Genomic DNA, 11694 nt, shown 5'->3' with positions numbered 1-11694 from the left:
AAAAAATATGATTTGTTATGGAAAACTAGATATTGAAATAAATTCTTCAAACAATTTATAATTGTTCATATGAATTTGATTTCACAATTAGGATTAGAAAGTTACAACTTTTGGTCTATTTTTCACTAAAAGTGATGTGATAATGATATTTAACAAACGCAATGTTTGAATAATTAATATTCGTTTTTGGTTATCGCCTCTCATAGTAAACTGAAATGTTTAATTTGGCCTGGCGTTTTCTATATGAAGAAATAATAAATAAAAATTGGAGAGGATCATTTTTAAAAATTTCTTGCTTTTTTGTCGACACATTTTATAAAAAATAGAATAAAATCTTTGAAATATTCTTAAAATTTTCTATGTAGATGAAATTGAGTGCAACTTTTGCTAGAAGGAGTCATTTAGGCCCTTTTTTGTTACAATTCACATTTTTTAACATTGGCAAAGGAGGAAAAATTCTTTTCTTCTGAAAGAGGATAGTTAAACGCAATGATAAATAGTTCTCGTACTTGTGTTTGTTAAATTGAATTAATTATCACTTGTTTAGGTACATAATTACCGAAAAGCGAACAATATTTTAGAAAATCAAAACTATAAACTATTACTATAGAAAAAGATAGTTGAAAGCAATATTAAATTATTTGAACAATTATGTTGGTTAAAATGCGATAATTATTTTTTCCCTTTATATAAGAAGGCGACTAGTTGAAAAGTTCTTAAACAAACTGCAACTAGATTGCGTAACAAGTGATATTTAGCGGCATAAACTCGGAAAACCCCATTGTTTTGTTATGGAGTTTTTTTGGGACTCTAAAAAGAGATTTATGAGGATAAAATTTAAATAATAATTTTTTAGTCGTCTTCTATGTCTAATGTTAAAAGGAAGTATTAAAGGTCAACTTGATACATCTGATATTGAGGACTAAATGAAATTGAAAAAAAACGCTTTTCTTTCTTATGGGAAATAAATCAGAAACTTCATGGGGCTTTCGGAACTTCTAAAAATAATTCTTAAAAAATACGTTTTCTTTGTGGATTTGATGAATTTTTTGTATGTGTGTTGGGCGCGGACGGGGTTGGATGCATAGGAATTTCAGGAAAATATCGTAATGCACTTTTGGAACACCGTACTGTAAACCCGGACAATAACCAGATATTGTTTTGCGTTGTCACTAAGATCTTTTTTAAATAAAAGAAGAATTTTGTTATATTTAATACGAAAATCTTTTTAATTCAATAGAAAAAAAAATTTCTTTGTCTGCATAGATTGAATGGCTTATTTTGAGTTGAAATAGATTAGGTTTGTAAACAATTATTGTTTTTCCATTTTAAAGCAATGACTACCGAGTTTTATTATCAGGATTCTTTTTCTGATTATTAAAAAAATATAAATAATAAATATAATAATAAATGAAAACCAATAATAAATAAATAAGAAAAAAGTAAATAGAATAATTTAATATAATTCAATTTAATGAATAAATCTTTAATTTATATAATATACTACTTAAAAACATAAGCAAGTCTGCACAAAAACATGACCTTCTTATTTTTCGGTAAATATCTGACGTCATCTTAATTGAAGGCTACACGTCCACGAACTCGTGAGTTAATTTTTATTATTAAGTTGAAGCACAGCAGTTTTGATATCTCAACACAACTGTGACACTTATTTTAGGCGCTCACTGGTTGTAAAAACAAATTCAAACAATGCAAAATGTGTGAGTCTAAAATTATCTCGGTAAAAAACTCATACAAAGTGTAATGTCAGTGCCACAGACAGTGACCTCGATTGCATTCTTTAGAATATTATCGTCTGGCAATGACACTTTTTGTCTTTTCCTCTTGCCTCATTTTTTAAAAGGGATCATTAAATCAGCAAATTAAAGTTCATTCTGTAAATTTTATTTCTCTAATGCCGATGACCTTTACTTCTTCTGGACCACTAAACCACTCACCAAATGTCTGACCCGAACGGCTACTACCACTGCTACTAGAACGGCTACTACTAGCACTCCCGGAACATCACCAACTACGCAGTGGTCGGCGCCGTTATGACCAGACGCGGCATGATTACGTGACGGATTATAGGTCATCTCTGAGACCCCCCTTTACCCTGTAAAAATCGTGACAAAATATTTCTACCCCTTCCCCGATCTCCTAATGTACGTGATTTTTATTTTCTACATTTTTTTGTTAGTTATTGCTAGCAGAACTAGGCAGGGTGTCCGAGAACTTTATTTTCAAAATTCCCTGCTTTTTCCTTGACTTATTTTTCAACTTTCTTGATCATTAATATTTAAATACCAGCATTTTAATCTTGAAATACTTTCAACATAGATTCTTTTTTTAATGGAACAAAACAGTATTTCAGATATAAATTTAAAATTAAAAAGTATATTAATAAAAAAAAAGTTCCGCTTGAAAGATGGCTTTTTAACGAAGTACTTAAGTTTTCCGCGAAAGAATTTAATTTTCAAGATGAAAGTTGAATTTTCAGCCTAAAAAGGTAAATTATCAACAAAATGTGTCATAGTTTATATATCAATCAAAAAAGATAAAATTTATACAAGAAAAATTTTTGAACAAAGAAACAAATTTTCAACAAATAATGATTTTGCATTCAACAGATAAATGAAACCTTACCTAAATTGTTAAACCTTGTAGGCCAAAAGACAAATTTTCTCTACAAAAACTGAATTTTTAGAAAAAGAAATATGAATTTTTAGCTGAAAATTATTTTTCCACAAATCTGACGCATGTTCTACCCATCCAAAATGAAATTTCAAATAAAGAAAATTATATTTTTTTATTGATGAAGGAAAATAACCAACTAAACCAGATCAATCTCAAAAACATGGCAAAGTTACATTTTTAGTTGAAAAATTAATTTAAAAAAAAAGTTTTCCTCTAAACAGTTAATTTTTCAACCAAAGACATGTCTTTAATAAAAAAATAAATTTTTAAGATTCTAGTTCAAATTTGACCCTAGGATCTAATTTATTAATCAAAAAAGATTAATTTTCACACAAAATAGTTGAAGTTTCAGAATTTTTAACTATAAATATATATCTTTAGAAACAAAATTATTTCTTAACAGAGTGATTCAACTAAATCTTTTAAGCAAAATAGTTAAATACTGAAGCCAAGAAAAATAATATTTAACCAAAAAGTTGCATTTTCGTTAACAAAAAATAGAATTTCTACAAAACAAATAAATTTTTTAATCTAGAACATAAATTTTCAACCAAAAAATAGAAGAATTATCTGTTAACAACATTTTTATTTGATATTTAACGATCAAAATATGAATTTGTATTAAAACAAGGCGAAATTGGTCGTCAAAAGGTGAATTAAGGTAGCGACAATTCTTTTTAATAAACTTTCATTCAAAAAAAGATTTAAGTTTATTTTTCAACGACAAAATATACATTTTGAACCAGAAATGAATTTTCTGCAGAATTGTTGAATATTTAATAAAGCAGTTAAATTGTCAACCAAAAAGGAGGATTTTTTAACAAAATTGTTGCATATAACTAAGTAGTTGCATTTTTCTTCACAACAGATGAAATACAGAAGTAGTAACTTTAAACAAAAAGTAAATTTTTTACGAAAAAGTTGAACTTTCAACCAAATATTATGGCGTTTTAACAAAATTGTTGAGATTTTAACCAAAAAGGTTCATTTTTACCAAGGAAAATCTAATTTCTGCTAAAGCAGGTGAATTTAAAAATGAAAAATACAAAATTTCAAAAAAGTGTTCACTTTTGAACCAAAAGGTTGAATTTTTATTGAAGAAAGATGCAATATGTCTTAAAACATATGAATTCTTAAATAAAAATGACAATTTATCAAAAACAGACTTGAATTTTTTTCCAACAATATTTTTGTTGACTTTTCACCAGAAAATACGAACTTTGAACAAAAATTAATTTCTCTAGCAATTAGGCAGATTTGTAGGAAATAGAATTAAAATAAAAAATTTCAGAAAAAATAGTTTTCTTCCAGAAAATATTTTAGTAGACTAGTCAGCAATAAAATACAAATTTTAAACAATAGGTTAAGGTTTTACGAAAAGAGTGAAGTTTTCAACCCGAAAGGACGCATTTTTAACAAAACATTAAAATATACAACTGAAAAGATGAGTTTTTAAGAAAATTGTTGAATTTTTAACCAAATAATAAAATTTATAACTAAAGAGATAATCTTCAGAAAAAAATTGTTGCAAATTTACAAAAATTACATGCATAAGTGCAGGACCACCTTCCCATTCCGTAAGAAATTAAAAAAAATGTATTGACCCCTCCCCTTGAGCTATTACGTCATTTAAGTACAATCCGTAGACAGAAAAAATTGTCGGGAGGGGATTTGAAGCGGCACACTTGCGCAATCTAAAAAAAGTGTACTAGTTATAAATTTAAGATTTATGCTACAAATGTTATAGGTTGCGCCACGAGTTGAAGTCAAGGAATGAAATCCGTTAATTTTTAATTGAGTATTTTATATTTTATGAATGTCTGAATTCGGCTCGGACAGGGTAAAAAAGTGTCGATCCGAGATGATCACATTCGTACAATATCTTGTAAAAAGATTGTTTTCAATTACACTCTCTTATTATCGATTAAGCTATATGTCAGCTCAGAATAAGAAGAGTTTTAATAATTTTTTGAATTGCGAGTTCGATTTTATGGACTTGTCTAAACTTACGGCACCACAGTAAGTTTACGCATGTGCGCAACTGATGTCGCACAGTGGTGAAAAAATGAGTTTTTGGTTCCGGATAACTTAGAGCCTATAAATATTGACCGATTTATATTTAACTAGTTTTAAAAACGCCGATTATAGTTTCCAGAGAAACAAAGGGCCTGATTTTTAGTTTAGTTTTTCATAATATGATAAACAATAAATTTTGTATATACAAATTATCTCATGAAAGTGTGTTATCGATGCTTTTAAATCATTATAAGTTTCTTAAAGTTAAATTACAAGAAGTTCCGATAATAGTAGTACGACCAGGTAAAGAATGCAGCGGAGCTATCGCTGGGACAATCGGATTTATGTATGACAAATTAACGTTTAAAAATCTTCAAATGTTATTAATATAAAAAACTTGCTGTAAGTTGCTTAATGTAAAAATGGAACGCGGTGTCTGCAAGATACAGTTTTTTAACAAAACATTTTGTAGGTAAGAAAAAAGTTTGCAGAGGAATGAGTCACTGTTTCAGAAGTAAAAAATATACATATAAAATATTGACATTTACAATAATTGTTTTTTGTTCAGTTTGATGGTGGGTGATTCTTTTATCTTTAGACATCAAATAACTGAAGAAATACGCATCTAACGACAAAAACTTCCTGCATAAAAACTTTTTATTTTCGAGAGGGAAAAGCGACCCTGTACAAATGTACCTAACACCCCGGCCCCTGGAGCCGCCAGGGGGGAGATAACTTTAAAATTTTAAAAGATAACCTGTATTTTTGATTGCAGATTTAGATTCTCCGTGAAAAAATATGTAAACTAAAAATAGAAAGTCAAAATGACATGGTTCGCTGTCAACAGCAAAAAAAATTACTTGAGAAATTACTGAACTAGTTACGATATGGGTCATATGAGAAAAAGTCGGTGAATGAACAATAACTTTTTTGTAAAGAATCTAAAACTGCTCAGTCATACACGTAATTGTAGAACTGATAATAAATATTGAAAATCGATGCCGTAAAAGATAAAAATAATTATTATGAATTAGTTGCAGAGAAACTACATTTCTACTGTGAGTAGTGCAATTCTTGGCTGTTAAAATTACAGAACTCTACTGTATTTTCAAATCCACAGACGTGTTAGAAGGTTACACATGTGTGTGCCACAAACAGTTGCGATGCGACAGTACAGCTGTGTCAGCGTGTGTCAGTGTTATGCGTTTCGGTATCATCGAGACTCGATAAGAAACGACAAATCTCTTTATATCTTGAAATAATTACTTCGAAAATTGCTCAACAATTTTCATTGTGAAGTTTGAAATTTTTGTACGACGTTAGTAACTAAGTTACTAAATTTGGTAACGAAGTTAACTCTCTTTATTCGATACAGCATTGTACCTGAATTTCAAGTATTTTTTATTTTAATTTTCTTGATAAAAATGTCTTGAGAAAAGTGCTTAATCAATGATTTCTGTATATTAAGTGACTTTCTAAAAACAAAAGTGTATAAACCTTCGCTATTTTGACATCATCAAAACTTCATAATGCTGAACGTTTTATATAATTTATTTACATTATTCTTAACCTTTATTCCAAGAGATAAACGATTTGACTGACTAAATAAAAATTAAGTTATCGCAAAATAGATAAAGATTTAATTTTGTCAGTAATGTATGAAAGGGGTTTTGGAAGGAGTAGATTTATAGAATGACAGGGTGATTAGATCAAGAACTGTTTTAGAATTTAAATCACCTATAAATCTCAGATTTTTTTATTTTTCTTCTTGAGAGTAATTCATCTCGAAAAATATAGGGAACCTATATAGAATTATTGAATACAAATTTGATAAAATTCATACAAATTCAAGGTAAATTTAAAATGTTAAAATCGAATGAAAATTTAAAAAATTATTTAACCATTTATTTAAACGGTTTTCAAGGGGATTAATATAATTAAGGAAAGTACCGAAATAGCTATAGATCTGAATTTAATAATGGCAAGCCCTTGGACTCTTTATTTTAATTTCTCAAAATAAAAATTACGAAAAAATTATTTTCATTTTCAATCAGAGATACAAATTTTTCTATGTTAATGAAACATGATGAAAATATTAAAATTGCGTTGTCCCGTGCAGTATAAATTAAGGTATGTTGCACTTAGCAAATCTCACTTTGTGAATAAATAAAAATAATGTAATACTTAGGAATTTTAAATCAGATTAAAATCAATTTTAGAATCCTATTTAACATCAATAATTAAGTTAATGTGCAGCAATCCTGAAAATAAACCCAAGAATTCAACGGTCAAATCTGGACAAGCACCACTGATGTTCCAATTTTATTTTAAAAACAAATAAAAATTTTCTTAAAAAAGAAAAGAAAACAAATTTTTTTGGAAAAAAGAGAAAAGAAAAACTCAAAGGCAACTAACAAGATCCCCTTCCTTCTCCTTTTTATTTCTTTCGTCTTTTTTTGTTTTGATTATTATCAAATCGCACAAAAAGCATTTGTAAAAAATAAACACCAACGTTTCGGCACTCATACAGCACTCTTATCAAGGCAGGAAAAATGATAACAGCTAGGAACAGCAACGAAACCACGATGCTATTTATGGATACCTGAGATTCAAGTCATTAAAATTTAAGAAATTTAAATCAGATTAAAATTAAATTTGAAATTATATTTAGCGCTTAATAGTTAAGTTACTATGCGGAATTGCTGAAAATAAAACAAGGAATCCGATGACGAAATTTGAGTAACCACAATCAATTTTTCTTATTTTAATTTAAGAAAAGATACACAAATTTCCTAAGAACAAATTCTTTCTTTACACAAAGAATAAATAAGAGAAAAGAAAAATGAGAAGGCAAGCAAACACATACCTTTCCTTCTCTTTTTTATTTCTTACTTCTTTTTTATATTTATTATCAGCAAATCACAAAAAAAACATTTGTAATACATATAATTAAAATCTATTAAAATTTATTATTATAGGAACTTCTGTAAATTATAAACAATGTTCTTGAATCATGTACGGTTTTCTGTAAAAAATTCTGAAAAATGTATCCTTTCACACTCCTGGAAAATAAACTAGTTTCTTTCGCTGCAGAAAGGTTCTGATTAATGCGCGTATAGCGGATTGTTCTAGTATTAGTTATTCAAAGGTTTAAGTATGTTTCTAAATAAATTTATTAACAAGAGTTCTCCATATATAATTTGTTTTATTTCATATCTTAAACAAGTTATAGAAAGTACAGGGACTGGTTTTAGCTGAGTCTTAAGTTAAGTCTTTGATACGCTACTTTATGAAAATCCTTCTAAATTCCCGAAAGTAAATTTTTTTATAAATATTTTCGAAAGTGTAAATTATATTTCAGTTAGAGTAAAATAACAAAGATTTTTCGTAGTAATCAGTCAACTAAATTTTCTTTTTTTCAACACAAATATAATTTTCTTACAAGCCCATTATTCGAAAGAAATATTTGTACACCAAAAATAAATCCTACTATACTGCACATTAACCGAAGCAGCATGGCGAAAAATGTTTGATCCTAATATATTATTCTTTCAAAAGTCACAATTATAAATGAAAAAAATTTAATGAAAAATCTTGGAAATAGTACATTATGACATAAAAAGATTCAAATCCAATACTTCTGTAATGAATCTTTCATAATTGGATCGTTTAACATTGAAACGTTTGAACTAAAACGTTTGATACGACATTTATCAATATTACGTTAAAAATTGAAAAATTAAAGCGTGCTCTACAACAGTGCATTGGACACCACTTGCTATAAGAATAATTTTGTGCCTATAATCACATATTAGATGACATTGATTACAAGTAGCGCAAGAATGAATCAATAAATTTTCTAATTTTGCAAATCACATAATTTTTAAGCAATTTTAGACTTAAAAACATTAACTTTTCAGTTGTTTTTTATAAATAAAAAATGCCAGTTGCGGTTTCTCCCTTAGTTATTGTACAACATTTCAGTGACAAACGTCACAAAAATAGTGGTAGCGCAGCTACTGGTAGGGCCTCCTATGTCAGATAGAAAAGAACGAAGAGGAGTGTGACTAAGAGGAACACCTAGGGGAAGTAATCTTGAAATCAAATTAAACATGAAGGGTGTTGATAAAAACAATATACTTCAAGTGAGGAAAGATCTCACCGTCGATTTTGATCGGGTGCAAGCCCGGGTGGCCGACGCCGACTCGCGGATTGGGGGGCGGGTTCGAACAATTTGTCGGTGGAGGATATGGAAATTCTAGCAGAATTGGACACTTCTGTGAGAAGGCCACTTAGAACCAGATCTCTATCGGTGTATGAGACCAAATAATTAGGATGGAAAAACTTCTGAGGGCCAATGCTGGGGTCATCAGGGGAATCTGAAAAAAAACCTGGCCCCGAAGAAGCCCAAAACCCAGATTGAGGGTGAGTGGACCGAGGCCTAAAGTATGAGACAGAAGAAGAAGCCGCCTAAAAACAGTGGGAAGAAAACGGAGGAAATGACCACAAAGAATACAAAACGGGAGAAGGAACTTTGTGGATAAATGAATCTAAGAAATACGGGAATTCCCAGAGAGGCTATTGCCATTAAATCTGATGCTGGGAAGCAATATGTAGACGTGTTGAAGGAAGTCTATGCGATTGCAAGCCTGACGAGCACGGTGTTTCTTTCAAGGCCATCAGGTAGGCAAGAGCTAGCGATGTGCTTATAGAGCTCAAAGCCACTTAGGAGGAAAGAGAGTGGTTTTGAACTGCTCTCTCAGGGACTCTTGGAGAAAACGGTGGTGTTCGTCACCTCGTCCCAAGAGGAAAAATTGTAATTTATGACCACGTGGATTATACAGAGGTGGTAGATATTTAAGAAGCTCTTCAAGCCGCTCTAGGGGAGCGCATTGGTGCTCCTCCTACGATAAACGTGACAGAGAGGACCGAGCGGTTGTGTCCTAGACTTCGTTGAGCTTGAGGCAGTCCCTGTCAGACAGATGCAGCTGACAAATGCCGCAGATGCAATCTGGAGGGCCATAAGGCAGCCCCGTGCCAGGAGACCTACAGAAAAAAGAAAACCTTAAACGCTTTCTTAATGGAGCAAACCTAGAAGTCATGCGAAGCGGTTTTCGGGGTTGTTGATAGACTGCGGTAGAAGGGGTTCTAGTTGGTACTCGTAAGAATTTGACACTACCCAGCCTTTAGATAGGTGTCTTTTGAAACGACGGCCCGGTGATGTAAAAACTACAGAACTCTGTGTGCTTTTAATTTAAGGGACGTTCTGTGAAATATCCTGTCATCCACTTTGTTTTTAACGGACTTCAGTTTTGTAAATTTTAAAAATTATTGTTGCTAAAATTACGGTCCCGTTTAAGAATTCTTTCTAAATTTAATTTAATTCTAATAGAAAAAGTTCCGTTAAATTCACAAAAATGTAGGTCTGTAATTATTAAGGAATTTTCTCGTATCCGCCAATTGGTACCTGAATCTGCAATCCCTCAAGTACAATTTTTTTTTGTTTTAAACGAAAGATAAATTACACGAAGGGTTGGTTGGTTTGTTAGAAGAGCACCATAGAAGGAACAAGCAACTACTAAGTCCACTTCGTTCCTAGGTAGCGCTAAGAGTACTTAATTCATTGACTGCTCGCATACTTGGAGTCAAAATAAGAATCTTGAATTTTAAAAATAGAATCAAGATCTATAATTTTGCCCTTTCTACTTCAATCATTCAGCACATTCCTTAAACAGTCGACAATATCATTTTTTGGGAATTTAGCGCCATCTGATGTGAATTAAAAGAAAATTTTCAAATGAAATGTGAATATTTTTTATGTAGAATCTGAATCTGTAATGAAAATATGGGTTCCCATTTGAAATTTTAAGTTTACCACTCTTCCCTCCCCCAGGGGGTGGGGCGTTGGATAAATTTGTACAGACTCACTTTTCACCCACAAAAATAAAATTTTTTTGTTAATAACATTGTCTTCGTTTGATGCGTGTTTTTCATTGTTGTTTAAACTTTTTGCGAAAAATTATGAAAATAAATTGCATATCAAAATTATCGAAGAGTTAATTATGTAAAATAATTCGTAAATTCAAACAAATAAAATAAAAAGCTATCCTTGATACATTTGATTTTTAACTGAAACAATATCTTTATTCTTTTAATTTTACCGTAGATATAAAGCATTCGAATTAAATACTATATCTTGATAAAAAATTTTTTAAAAATATTTTCTCGAACTGAAAAGATATCTTTATTTAAAAAAAAAGTTCCACTGAAATACACAAATTTAAGTAAAAACTATGTTTTTGATTTAAAAAATATGGAACATGTCATGTTAAACTCAAACAATATGTTTATTTTCAAAAATTCATTTGTTAAAATATGAAAACATAATTAAAAACTGTATTTTGATAAACAATATCGAACATTTTATCTTATACTAAAAAAGATACTTTTTTAACACTTTTTTCAAAGAAATATAAAAAATTTAATAAAAACTATGTACTTTAATTGAAAATATTGAACATTGTATTTTGAAATGAAACTATATCTTTATTTTTGAAATATTTTCCATACAAATGTAAAATAAATCAAGAAATTTATGCCCTACTAATTTATTTATTTTTAACCATTATTTTAATAAATTAATCCTTTGAATAATTCATTGATTCATTGTTCTATTCAAATCAATCATTTCTTATTTCCCATTACACCAATTCTTCACCATAATATAAAGTTAGAATATCGCCGAGTTGAAATTTAGACCCTACTTTGAAGTTGCAGATCCTTACTAGAACCTGCTTTTGCGCTATTTAAACATATAGCCCCTGATTTAAAGTTTTAACTCCTAGAGAATGAAATATTAAAACCTACATTAAAGCTCTAACATCTTTCTGCAGCTACTTTGAATCTTTAGAGCTTACATTTTTATAAGTCAAGACCCTACTTTGACGCTGTTTAATCTCCCCTGCAATACTGACCCTATAT

General features: G+C 29.8%; 2 protein-coding genes across 2 annotated transcripts in view; both read right to left on the bottom strand.

Moving 5' to 3' along the window:
• The window catches only part of LOC117169339 (neprilysin-2-like), a 52705-nt gene extending 50668 nt beyond the window's left edge, over positions 1 to 2037 (bottom strand). The window contains exon 1 of the mRNA XM_033355677.1: positions 1959 to 2037. The gene's annotated coding sequence lies outside the window, so the exon portion shown is untranslated. The remainder of the gene's footprint in view (positions 1 to 1958) is intronic.
• The window catches only part of LOC117169879 (neprilysin-2-like), a 55744-nt gene that overhangs the window by 7923 nt on the left and 36127 nt on the right, over positions 1 to 11694 (bottom strand). The gene's annotated exons all lie outside the window — the stretch shown is intronic.

The sequence above is a fragment of the Belonocnema kinseyi genome, chromosome 3 (assembly GCF_010883055.1).
Source record: "Belonocnema kinseyi isolate 2016_QV_RU_SX_M_011 chromosome 3, B_treatae_v1, whole genome shotgun sequence".
NCBI lineage: Eukaryota > Metazoa > Arthropoda > Insecta > Hymenoptera > Cynipidae > Belonocnema > Belonocnema kinseyi.
The sequence above is the reverse complement of the archived record's forward strand: the minus strand, read 5'-3'. Positions and strand labels throughout refer to the sequence as shown.